General features: G+C 50.4%; 1 long non-coding RNA gene across 1 annotated transcript; it reads left to right on the top strand.

The window, feature by feature from the left end:
* Positions 1–2137: 2137 nt before the first annotated feature.
* On the top strand, positions 2138–5774 carry LOC135271649 (uncharacterized). The gene is made up of 3 exons (XR_010339769.1): positions 2138–3007; positions 3333–3471; positions 5353–5774. It is a non-coding gene; the product is annotated as an uncharacterized LOC135271649 (long non-coding RNA).
* The last annotated feature ends 7832 nt before the right edge of the window (positions 5775–13606 follow it).

Raw genomic sequence — 13606 nt, 5'->3', positions numbered from 1 at the left:
ACGACGCGGCCAACCTTACAGCTGGGACTACAGGCGTGCACCACCATGCCCAGCTAATTTTTGTATTTTTAGTAGAGATGGGGTTTCACCATGTTGACCAGGATGGTCTCGATCTCTTGACCTCGTGATCCACCCGTCTCAGCCTCCCAAAGTGCTGGGATTATAGGCGTGAGCCACCGCGCCCGGCCCGATGAAGCTTAATTCTTATCTCTGGAACTGTATTAATTTGTTGTGTCTCTCTGGCCATCTCAACCAGATAAAATAGAATAATCCTTTTTTTCTTTCTTTTTCTTTTGAGACAGAGTTTTGCTCTTCTTGCCCAGACTAGAGTACAATGGTATGACCTCGGTTCACTGCAGCCTCCGCCTCCTGGGTTCAAGTGATTCTCCTGCCTCAGCCTCACAAGTAGCTGGGATTACAGACATGTGCCATCATGTCCACTACTTTTTGTATTTTTAGTAGAGATGGGGTTTCAGCATGTTGGCCAAGCTGGTCTCAACCTCCTGACCTCAGGTGATCCACTCACCTCAGCCTCCCAAAGTGCTGGGATTACAGGCATGAGCCACCACACCCGGCTGTAATAGAATAATTCTGTTATCCCTTCTCTTAAACTATTAGTGGGTCCTCTACTCCCCTGGCTTGGTCACTCTCCTTCTCAGTGCACCTTCCAATACTTTTTCCTCCTGGGCCCCCTTCCCCGCTACTGTGTGTCCCACCTGTGCCAATGCTCACATGCCACCTTGCACAGTTGGTGCCAGCTGTGTATATGCCCCGCTTCCCCTACTAAACTATGAAATGCCCTCATCATTCCTCAGCCAACCCCTCCACTTTCGATCATCCTCTTCAAAGTTCCCCAAAAGATCTTTCTAAAACACAGAGTAGGCTGGGCATGGTGGCTCATACCTGTAATCCCAGCACTTTGGGAGGCCAAGGCGGGCGGATCACCTGAAGTCAGGAGTTCAAGACCAGTCTGGCCAACATGGTGAAACCCCATCACTACTAAAAATACAAAAATTAGCCAGGGGTGGTGGCACATGTTTATAATCCCAGCTACTCAGGATGCTGAGTCAGGAGAATTGCTTGAACCCAGGAGGCAGAGGCTGCAGTGAGCCGAGATCACACCACTGCACTCCAGCCTGGGCAACAGAGTGAGAATCTATCAAAATAAATAAAAATAAAAAAATTAAAAATTAAACACAGAGTTGGTGCCTTGCCATGCTAAGCCTTTTGATGGCACCCTGGTGTCTAGAGAACACAGTAATATCGTCATCTTGGCAGACAGAGCCCTCCGTACTGGCCTCATCCCTGGTCATTCCCCCATCCTAACTAGAATAATTGCTGCTTTCCTTGCAAGGCCTTTGTGTCTTCCAGCCTTTGCATGCACTGTTCCCTGTGCTTCAAATACCCTTCCCTCCATCTCAGGCCTAAGCTACTCCCATTCATTCTTCAGGTCCCACTCTGAATTCACCTTCCTCGGCGTGTGGCCCCAACCCTTAGGCTGGGCTAGAACCCCTACCCATGCTTTCTTAGCACTGGTGCTCCTTCTCAGAACCTGTCACAGGGGTCCCAATTCTCCATCCACCAGCCCGAGGGCAGAATATGTGTCTTGCATCTCTGCATTTCCCCGGTATCCAGCTCAGTGCTTGGGGTGAGGTAGGTGTTTACGAACTTCCTGTTGCCTGGAAATGAACTCCATTTCATTAACTCATTCTCCTAAGTGTCCTACCTGGTTGGCATTTCAGAAACCTAGAATTATTTGGAAGTCGACTTTTAGGCAATTAAAAACCGCCCACAGCGGTGGAGCCATTCTTGGTGGAAGAGCTGTCACCTGGAATCAGTGCAGAGCGCCAAACGCAGTGCCTCCTCTTTAGCACCGGAACCGTCGCTCGTCCTGTGCCCCGATCCGCCTCATGGGAGGCAGCACAGGCATCACCACGCCAGTTTTCTAGACATGGACACTGAACTTCAGAGAAATTAAGTCACCTGCCCAAGCTGACCAAGCTTGCTGGTGGCAGAAGGGGACTAGGGCCAGGCTGCAGTCATAAACCACCCTTCAGGTAGCTGCTGTGTCATCTGGCCTTTGTGACCCAAAGAGGGCCCAGTCACACAGATAAACAGGACACCTCTGATGGCTTCCACTTTGGACAGCAACAATGACCCCAGTCATCCCCACCCCAAAGCCAGAGAAACATCATCTTGTCACCTCTGGATTTCTTCTCATCCCCTTGGGTTAAAGCTGAGCAGACAGACAGGTGAATTCAGAGGCTGCAATGAGAGAAACAAGCTTCTGTGGCCCCCTCCAGGACCCACCAGGTGGAGGGGATGTTGCCCCTGGTGCTGCAGGAGGTGGGAAAGGGACTCCAAGGAAGTTGCCCTCCCTGGAGAGTCCATCAGCAAATTGTCTCATGTAGCCATAACAGCCAGGAGCAAGGCAGGGGAGGAAGGTTTTGTCTCAGGAAAGCCAGTGTATTGTAAACAGGATAAAAGGGGCTGGAAAGCCCCACTTATCACTGACTAATGTGTCCCCAGGTCATGGGGAGCTGGACCCCTACCAGGAGCCCTGAGGAGGGAAAGAGAATTCCCGATTAACCCCATCACCTGTGAGCCAGGCCAGGGCAAAGGTCTGGCTTTTTCTCTTGCTAAATGATTCCCATGGTCATTAGGTATTCACAGGGCTCAGGAGCGTTTCTAGGAACCCTCCCAGACTGGAGAAATGCCTTCCGTACCCGCTGTTCTTCGAGGCCACACAGAACAGGGTGTAGGTGTGCACATCCTTGGGAGGGCAGGAGAGGAGGTCTGAGGAAGGCAGGGGTGGTGTGTGGCTGGGGGAAGCTACATGAGGAGAGTGGTGGTCTCTTGGGCAGTTGTTGGGGAGGAACAGGCTTGTGTGTCACATCAAGCGGTGGGGTGGCTCAGTTTAGACTTGAGGGGCTGGCTGCGAAATCAGTCTCTCTGGACTCTCACTAATAATGATCTCATTCGTTCCTTATGAGCCCCTCCTATCCAGGTATCTTAATTTATATTTATTTATTTTATTTATTTTGAGATGGAGTCTCGCTCTGTCACCCAGGCTGTAGTGTAGTGGCATGATCTTGGCTCATTGCAACCTCTGCCTCCCAGGTTGAAGCGATTCTCCTGCCTCAGCCTCCCAAGTAGCTGGGACTACAGGGGTGCGCCACCATGTCCTGGCTAATTTTATATTTTTAGTTGAGACGGGGTTTCACCATCTTGGCCAGACTGGTCTTGAATTCCTGACGTCAGGTGATCCTCGGCCTCCCAAAGTGCTGGGATTACAGGAGTGATTCACGGCGCCCAGCTATCTTAATTTACAGATGAGAACACTGAGGCTCAGTAGGTTTACGTGAAGCATCTTAGGCTATGCTGCAGGCAGGTGGCCAGTTGAGACCTAAATTTAGGCCTCGCTGACTTCCAGCTTCGGCATGTAAGCACCAGTCTGATCAGACGCACCAGGTCAGTATTGAAGTGTGAAGACTTCTGAGGGATGCTGGGATCATCTGAGTTCTACTCTCCTCTGAAGGTACTTCACCCCTCCGGGGAGCCTTCTTCGGTTATCTCCGTCTCCTTTTGGGACCCCATTTTCCTGGACCATTAGGACGTGGGATAGGAGAAAGAGTTCAGTATTTTCAGACACAGAGCCTGAGTCGGATTCTCCAAGCTGCTTTCTTTGGACAAATCAATTAGTTCCTCTGAAACTCATTTTCTTTTTCTTTAAGATGGAAGCAATACTGCCCATTCTATGTACTTCACTGAGTTGAAAGAGAATTAAATGAGAAGGGGCATGAAAGCACTTTTCATTTTGAGTGTTATTGTCACAGCGATTGTCACCGGAGCTCCTGACCATTTCCCTCCGCACCCACCTTCCTCTGCAAGCATCCTGCCTTCACATTCACCTGCCTCCACACCACCATATGCTTGTCATGCTCCTGCTCAGGAACATTCAGTGGCTCCCTGCTTCTGCTTCCTTAGCTTGGAATTCTGTCTTCCGCAGACCAACCCACCTCTACCTCCCAAACTCGGAGCCTCTGCTTCCCTGCCCTGCCTGAGCTGACCGTGGGGTCAAGTCATGGATCCTACTCTGGGTGCTCTAATACGCTGTGTGTTTTCACACCTGTGGGCCTTTGCGGTCTCCCTAAAGTGATCTGTCCCCTCCTCCAAGCTGGCTTAGATCCCAGCTCCTCCTCCAGCAGCCTTCCTGACCACCCAGCCTGTGGCAGCCTTTCCACCCTCTTGCCTTGATTGTTCTCGGCGTTCACCTCGCTGGTGTGTTGACTTTCCACATGTAATCAGTCTCCAGGTTGGATCATACGCTTCTTGAGGACAAAGAGGTGCTTACGTCTTTCCATGAATCTGCTCAACTACCCCAGACGAGACAGGTGATGGCTAAGAGGACATCTTCAGGAATGACTCCATTTCCATGTGTGGTTAGGATGCCTTGCCCCACTGTGAGAGCCACTGGAACAGTAGCACTTGGAGGATCTGGCGCACTGAAGGGCTGAATAAACATCGATGCGGATCATGAGGTCAGGAGTTCAAGACCATCCTGGCCAACATGGTGAAACCCCGTCTCTTTTAAAATACAAAACAAGGCCAGGCACGGTGGCCCAAGCCTGTAATCCCAGCACTTTGGGAGGCCGAGGCAGGCAGAGCACGAGGTCAAGAGATCGAGACCATCCTGACCAACATGGTGAAACCCCATCTCTACTAAAAATACAAAAAAAATTAGCTGGGCGTGGTGGCGTGCACCTGTAGTCCCAGCTACTCGGGAGGCTGAGGCAGGAGAATTGCTTGAACCCGGGAAGCGGAGGTTGCAGTGAGCCGAGATTGTGCCACTGCACTCCAGCCTGGCGCCTGGCGACAGAGTGAGACTCTGTCTCAAAAACAAAACAAAACAAAAAATTAGCTGGGCATGGTGGCCCACGCCTGTAGCCCCAGCTACTCAGGAGGCTGAGGCAGGAGAATTGCTTGAACCTGGGAGGCGCAGTTTGCAGTGAGCCAAGATTGTGCCACTGCACTCCAGTCTGGCGACAGACCGAGAGTCTGTCTCAAAAAATAAATTAATTAACTAACTAAATAAATAATAAACATCGATGAATTGACTCCAGCTGCAGCAGGCCAGTGTGGACGTGGAGGTTGTTTTTGGCGGGTGGCAAAGAGTGCCAACCCAGAAGTCCTCTATTCTACAGCCCCACAGGGCTTGACCTGAGCATGCAAGAGACCCTGTGTCATCCCGATCCCAACTGATTCCTGCCACTCAATGAGTCCTTGGGGTTTCAGGTGGAGAGTGGGAGATGGGGGTGTGGAGTAATTGCCTTCCTGCTCACTTGCCCAGAGGGAAGTAGAGGCCCAGAGCAGGGATGTGATCAGCCCAATTGCACAGAATTCAAAGACCAGCTGGAACCTGCATGTCCTGACTCCCATCCTGTGCCCAGCTTTCTACTCTACACTGCCTCTCAGGTGACACACACAGCAGCAAGTAAGCCCTGCAGACAGAGACATTCCAGACCCCCAGGCTCAGGACCAGAGCTCAGGAGCCATCCTCTCAGCTAGATTGCCTTCAGCCTGCCAAAAGAAGGAGCAGCTCAGCCCAGACTGAAATTCTCCAAGGAGGAAGTTCCACCTGCTTCTCCATGCCCTCAAGCCCACTGTACCTTAGTCATTCCATCTGGAATTTTCTTCTGTTGAAAGGAAGGCACTGGGTGGGAAGAGGAAGGAGAGGATCAGGAAAAATGATAAATACTAGGCATAACACCTGACACAAGTCTACGTATATAACAAACCTGCATGTGTACCTCGATCTTAAAATAAAAGTTAATGTGTTCTCATTGTTCAACACCCGCCTATGAGTGACAACATGCGGTGTTTGATTTTCTGTTCTTGTGTCAGTTTGCTGAGAATGATGGACACAGGGAGGGGAGCACCACACACTGGGGTCTGTTGGGGGGAAATGGAGGGGGGACAGCGGGGGGTGGGGAGTTGGGGAGAGATAGCATGGGGAGAAATGCCAGATATAGGTGAAGGGGAGGAAGGCAGCAAATCACACTGCCACGTGTGTACCTATGCAACAATCTTGCATGTTCTTCACATGTACCCCAAAACCTAAAATGCAATTAAAAAAAAAAAAGAGAACTGAGAAAGGAAAAAATATATAGATTCCTACAATAATAATAAAATAAAAAAATTTATAAACTAAAAAAAAAAGTTAAACAGAAATAAAGGTGCAATTGCCATGACCCAAGCCACATTGTCTAGAGCTGTGCCATCCAATACACTAGCTGTTAGCCACATGCAGCTCCTGAGTACTTGAAACGTGACCAGTTCAAATCAAGATGAGGTGTCACTGTAAAGCATAACACTGTCTGGCTTTCAAAGACAGGACCGAAAAAGGTTAAATATTAATATGCTTAATGTTTATGTTTATGTTTGAAACAATATTTTTCATCTGTATTGGATTAAATAAAATATATTAAGCTTAATTTCACCTGCTCCTGTTTCTATTTTAAATATGCCATCTAGAAATTTAAAATTAACTATGTGGCTCATATTAAATATCTGCATCTTGCCAGGCACAGTGGCTCACTCCTGCAATCCCAGCACTTTGGGAGGGGAATGTAGGAGGACTGCTTGAGCCCAGGAGTTCAAGACCAGCCTGGGCAACATAGTGAGACCTCATCTCTACCAAAAAAAAATTGAAAAATTAGCTAGGTGTGGTGGTGCATACCTGTGGTCCCAGTTACTTGGGAGCCCAGGAGTTGGAGGCTCCAGTGAGACATGTTTGTGCCACTGCACTCCAGCCTGGGTGACAGAGTGAGGCTCTGCTGCATTTCTATGGTTCAGGGCTGGTCTGGATTGTAACCTTCGGCCTCTAATGAGACTACAGGCTCCTGGAGGGCAGAGCTGCCTTGGATGGTACTTCTTCTACCAGCCTCACCTCTCCCAGCCTGACAGCTCAGGGCCTGCACATGCTGCTGTACAAAGTGGGTCCCCAGTTTTCCAGACTGAATAGCTCCTCCATTTGGGCTCCTCTGAGGTCCTCAGATCCAAAGAGTGGATCTCAGAGTGGGATGTGAGGGCAGTCCAGGTGAGCTTTCTGTTGGAGGGGAATGGGGCTTTAGGGTTAGGGCCAGAGTGAGGCACGGAGGCCCCTAGGCGGCACTCACTCTCCAGAAGGTGCAGGTGCTGACCCTGGGGATGTGGCCCATCTCCCCCTGCTCCTGGCATGTCAGGCTTCAAGATGGTTCTTTCATTGGGAGTCAGGCAGCAGCCACATCTCTGCAGAAGTCCATAGCTGAGCTTACAGCAGTCCCAAGGGTGGTCCTAATAGCTCCCACCCCCTCGGGCAAATGCCTCCCCAACATCCACCAAGCTAGCCTGTGCCCTTCCCTTTCCCACACCCAACCCCAAATAAGCCAGCCCAGTGCAGGTTCTCCGAGGCCAGGCAGTCAGGGGCCCTCCCTCCCTTACCCTATTTTCAGCACCTCCAGGAGACAAGCTGCATTAATGGTGATCATTTTGCAGCTTTGAAAGGGAAGCTCCCAGGACCCTGAGGCACAGAGTGAGAGGAGCCCTCTTGAGGAGAGGGCCAGACGGCAGGCATCTCAGAGGCCCCTTCCCGCTGCAGGCCATGGGGCCAACGTGTCCTGACACTGACAGGCTTCCTTGCACAAGCCAGACCTCACAGAGTGACGGGGTGTGGGAGGAGGGGGACACAGAGACCGGAGGATTGGGGGCTCATCCATCATGAACCGTCAAACAGCAGGGCCATAGCAGCCTCTGCAGCTCACCCACCCTCCAAACTTTAGCCTCCTGGAATCAAGCGCATTCCACTGGTGGGGGATTAGGGGGTCGGTAACCCAGGCTGGGCTGGCCCCCAGCCTGCTCTCCCACCGTGCCGAGACTGAACTCCCCTACCCCCCATTCCCAAATGGGGTTGTGGTTAAGGGGCCCAGGGCAAAATAGAAGTTGGTGGGGCCTTTTTGTCTGCCCCTGTTTTTAAGAAAATAGCACACACTCTGAGAGGCAATCTTTATCTTTTTTTTTTTTTTTTTAAGACAGAGTCTCACTCCATCTCCCAAGCTGGAGTGCAGTGGCTCGATCATGGCTCACTGCAACCTCAAACTCCTGGGCTCAAGTGATCCTCCCACCTCACCCTCCCAAGTAGCTGGGACCACAGGCACGCACCACCAGGCCCACCTAGTGTTTGTGTGTGTGTGTGTGTGTATGTGTGTGTGTAGAAATGGAGGTTTTACTATGTTGCCCAGGCTGGTATTGAACTCCTGGGCTCAAGCGATCCTCCCACCTAATCCTCCCAAAGTGCTGGAGCTACAAGTGTGAGCTCTTTTTTAAAAATTAAATTAAGGGAGCTGAATTGCACTGCAGATCTCCAAAGCCTTGTTTATGCCAAGAGGTGGGGCTGGAGGGAAAGAGGGGCTGCTCAGACAAAAGCAGAGGACCAGCAGTCCTCTCCACCGAGCCCCACACCTGTGCCTGAAGCACAATGGTCAGCTGGCCCCAGGTGCCCCAAGTACTCACTGCCATGGTCAACCCCTCTTTACCAGGTGGGTCCAAAGCATGAAATTTCCACTTCTTCCTCCAAGGGAAGTCCTGCCTGGGGAACTGCAGTCCTGAGGACAGAAGGGCCTAGAAGAGCCCCCATCCTTGGCAGTGGCTCATAGAGGCATCAGAAAGGTCCATGTTTGAATCCTGGCGCAGCCCCCTGCTGTCTGTTGACCTCGGCAGGCTACTTGCATGATCTAAGCCCCTCTCCTTCATTGGCAGCTACTCCTGGGATACGTATTCCTGGTGGAGTGGAAAGCCATCTTGTCTTGCCATCAGAGAGACCCGGGCCGGTGACTGGCTGTGCATCCTCATGAAACTTAATTGACTCTTCTGACCTTCAATTTCCTTATGAGCTTTTTGTGAGGAATAAATGAAACCATGTATTTGAGAGTACCTGATTAGTGGGCTCCAGGCAGAACCCTGTGACAGTGCCTGGCACACACATGGCGTTCAAGCAATGCTTTCATTTTTGTGCCTTTGGGAGGCGGCGTTGCATATTAGGTAATAGCCGCAACTCTGCAGCCTGAATGCAGATCTGGGCTGTGCTGCTCACTAGATGGACGATCTTAGGTAGGTTGCTTAACCTCTCTGTGCCTCAACCTCCTCCTATATAAAGTGGGCATAATTAGAGCACCTTTCTCCTAGGGTTGTTATGAGGCTTATATAATATCAGTTCATAATTATAAAGGGCACATGATACATAGCGTAGGAGTGTTATATTAAATAAAATTAAATTAGCCAGGCATGGTGGCATGCACCGTAGTCTTAGCTACTCAGGAGGCTGAGGCAGGAGGATGATGGCTTGAGTGCAGGAGTTGAAGGCTGCAGTAAGATATGATATTGCCACTGCACTCAAGCCTGGGTGATAGAGCAAGATCATGTCTCTTAAATTAATTTGATTTAATTTTAAAAATAAAATTTATTCCCCACCTTCCTGGCCTAGACATGCTCATCACCCATCTGCTGGCCAGGGTTCAGGACTTTTGCAGACGCTGTCCTGTTAGTTCAGGGAAGTCCTTTCCAACCTTGTGACTGTTTTTTGTGGGAGAGGTGAGGGAGCCATGCTCCAGAAGAAGCTGGGTGAAGACCTTGACCTGGCCTCTGGTCCTTGCCTCCCACCCCACCCGTCAGCCTGGTCAGAAGCCAGGACACAGAGCTCCTTCATGGGCTGGTTCTCTGGAGTGGGGGTGGGCTGGGCCAAGAGAGCTGCTCCTCACTGCTCAGGAAGAGAACGACAGGCAGGGAACACATTCGTAACCACCCAGCGGTCAGCACAAAGGTGGCGCAGGAGGAGCTTCCTCTCCAGGAGGAAGGGAGAAGGTCGGCAGCCCATATCCGGCCCTGCCCATTCCTCCCAGATGCTGTGGAAAGATGTCCTGGTCACTCCGTCATTGCTGGGCGGGGTCTTTCCTTCACACTGGGGCAGGTCCCTTTGAGGACCCTGGTCTGCAGGGCTGGGCACACACAGGCACACAATCCCCTTACCCCATCCCCCAACACACGCACACACACACACACACACACATACACGCACAGAGTACAGGGACTGGAGGGTAAAGCAACTGATGAATGACTTGGCTATTTGTCTTCCATGGAGCTGTCCCGGCTGCAAGGCTATACCATATGATGTACACTGGGCTGTTGGGGATGATGGCTTAGCTGTCGGTGCTCATTGCTCAAAAGGTCAAGGACATGGATCAATCCCTATTACGGCCCTAGATTTTCTTCTCTTTCATAGTCACAGATGCCATCCTGCACCAGGGCTTGCTCTCTTCTTCATGTGTGACATGTGCAAAAGGGAACAACTTATGACTCGGCTGAAGGATGAATTGGAGTCTTTTTGCTGCTGCCCACTCTTGCTGGAAGTGAGTTATTTCAAGCACAATCTTTAAAGCAGACTATAAATTCTGTGATGCAGCTGTCTAAGAAGGTCATCTCGGCCCAGCGTGGTGACTCCTGTCTGTAATCCCAGCACTTCGGGAGGCCAAGGTGGGTGGATCATGAGGTCAAGAGGTCGAGACCATTCTGGTCAACATGATGAAACCCCGTCTCTACTAAAAATACAAAAATCAGCTTTGTGTAATGGCACATGCCTGTAATCCCAGCTACTTGGGAGGCTGAGGCAGGAGAATCACTTGAACCGGGGAGGCAGAGTTGCAGTGAGCCGAGATTTCGACACTGCAATCCAGCCTCGTGATAGAGCAAGACTCCATCTCAAAAAAAAAAAAAAAAAATTAGCCAGGAGTGGTGGCAGGTGCCTGTAATCCTGGCTACTCAGGAGGTGGAGGCAGGGAGAATCCCTTGAACCCAGGAGGCGTAGGTTGCAGTGAACTGAGATGGTGCCACTATACTACAGTCTGGGCAACAGAGCGAAACTCCATCTCAAAGGAAAAAAAAAAAGAAGAAGGTCATCTCACTAGGGACACTGCTGTTCTCCTTTATTCAGTGTAGAAACTGAGGCTCTGGAACAAGTGGAGACCTGCTCAAAGATCCCACAAGTGGTTTCTTTACAGTGGGGATGGATAGCTCCTGCTTTGTGTGTTGGAAGGCAGAGACCCGGGAGGCCCCAAAGAGATGGGAGTGCCTCATCTTCCACGGAGAAGCAGAGATCTGAGGGAAACCCCTGGCAAGGACACTGTTTCTGAGGTCTTTGTTGGGAAAGTCCAAGTTTCCTGTCAACTCCAAGTAGAGCACAGGCCTGTTCATGTGAAAGCTTCACACAAGTCTCCTGAGTTTGTAACTCTATGCCTCTTCAGTCCACTTTAACCCAAATTGAGAATACAATGAGAACTAGAAGAGCAGATGCTGGGATAAGAGAGACGGTGAGCTCCATCCACACATTCATTTATCCATCTACCCACCCCCTCACCCACACATCCTCCCACCCACCTATCCATCCACGCAGGCAGCCAGCTAGCTAGCCATCCATCCATCCATCCACCCGCCCACCCACCCCCATCCATCCAGCCACCCATCCCACCATATGTCCATCCATCCAGTCAGCCAGCCACCTACCACCCACGTACCCACCCACCCATACATCCACCCACCTGTTGAGCACCCATAATAAGCCAGATTTGATGTAGACTACTGGAATTCAGAGAGGCGAAAGCCATGGTTCTTACCTTCCAATTATTTTCCAGTAAGAGAGACAGCATCAATCAGGATATGAGTACCTGGAAGCCCTACCCGAAATAAGAAGAAAAACTTATTTCACATAAGAAGGCCAGAGGTAATGAAGCTTTGGATTGGTCAATTCAGGGGCTCTGTCTGTCTTTCTGCTTGACCCACCCTCCAAGTGCCTGCCAGGTCAGCTCATGGTGCCAAGGGGGCTGCCACACATCTGGGGACTGCAGACCATTCCTGTAATAACTGAAGTATAAGAGGAACAGTTTCTTCTTGCATCTTTTTTTTTTTTTTTTGAGATGGAGTCTCACCCTGTTGCCTAGGCTGGAGTACTGCGGCATGATCTTGACTCACTGCAACCTCCGCCTCCCAGGTTCAAGCAATTCTCCTGCCTCAGCCTCCCAAGTAGCTGGGATTACAGGCACACAACACCATGACCAGCTAATTTTTTGTATCTTTAGTAGAGACGGGGTTTCACCATGTTGGCCAGGCTGGTCTCGAACTTCTGACCTCATGATCCACCTGCCTCAGCCTCCCAAAGTGATGAGATTACAGGCATGAGCCACTGTACCCGGCCCCTTCTGGAATCCTTTTTTTTAAGAGAGGAGACCTTTTCTACAGCCCCAGGCAGAACTTCCCTTCAGCTGTCATTGACTAGCACTGCATCACCTGCTCCTGTGCAAATTAGCCTCTGAAAAAGAAAAAGGAATAACCACACCTGGCTTAGGTGAGTCATGATTTACCCCTGAGCTGGGGATGGAGATCCCTTCCCTAAGGGAGAACGGGTATCTGATCAAAACCAGGGCTCTCTCTATCGGGAAGAAGAGGAAACTGACTATTGGGTTGGCTACTCACGGTATCTGTGGGCAACCAGATTAAAGATCTGAATGTTTTGTATGTCTTCCTCACCCCAGAAGCAGCATGGTGAACTCATTCCTGGCTTTCTCAGCAACCCCCCGCCCAAGCCCTGACTCTGCCTGTTTGTTTTTCCCCCTGGACTGACTGCTTGACCACAAACTGCTCCTTGTTTGTTGTTAAAACTTGGCCAAGTGAAAACTTCCTGCCATAGTATTTTCTCTCTCTATCTTACACACACACACACACACACACGCGCACAATTCCTTTTTCTACATTTTAACTGGATTACTCTGAACATCTCATCTTATAGAGAAAGTAAGTTTCAGCACCTTGCACCCTCCCCGTCAGACATCCCCTCATCTATTTCTGACAAGGTTAGCACAAGAAGGCATCTATAAGCCTTCATTTCTGCACAATCAGTTTACAGCAGAAGACTGGGCTTGACCTAAAGCAAGGGAAAAAGAACACCTAAACTCATGTGTACCACCCGGCCTTCCCAGAAGGAAGATGCTTCCAGGCAGCATCCAGGAAGGTAAGGAGGCTGCTCGCCTCACTGGGTCCACACCAGGCACCAGAAGGAATCCCAATGGTAAAGATCTTGCGGCTGGGTGCCATGGCTCACACCTGTAATCCCAGCACTTTGGGAGGCCAAGGTGGGCAGATCACCTGAGGTCAGGAGTTTAAGACCAGCCTGGCCAACATGGCAAACCTCCATCTCTACTAAAAATACAAAAATTAGCTGGGCACAGTGGCAGGCACCTATAATCCCAGCTACTCCAGAGGCTGAGGCAGGGAGAATCACTTAAACCTGGGAGGTGGAAGTTGCAATGAGCCGAAATCGCGTCATTGCACTCCAGCCTGGGCGACAGAGTGAGACTCCGTCTCAAAAAAAAAAAAAAAAAAAAAATCTTGCTCCATATATCCCAGAGATAGGACAAGGCAGCCAACATCGTGGGGGGAACCAGAAAATGTGTCGCAAGTGACTCCATCCTCACTCAATTGCCTTAAGCACGAAGAGACATCAGACTAGACCTATTTCTTGGGA

The sequence above is a fragment of the Aotus nancymaae genome, unplaced genomic scaffold, assembly GCF_030222135.1.
Source record: "Aotus nancymaae isolate 86718 unplaced genomic scaffold, 86718_ANA_hifiasm-v0.15.2.pri h1tg000089l, whole genome shotgun sequence".
Lineage (NCBI taxonomy): Eukaryota > Metazoa > Chordata > Mammalia > Primates > Aotidae > Aotus > Aotus nancymaae.
The sequence above is the reverse complement of the archived record's forward strand: the minus strand, read 5'-3'. Positions and strand labels throughout refer to the sequence as shown.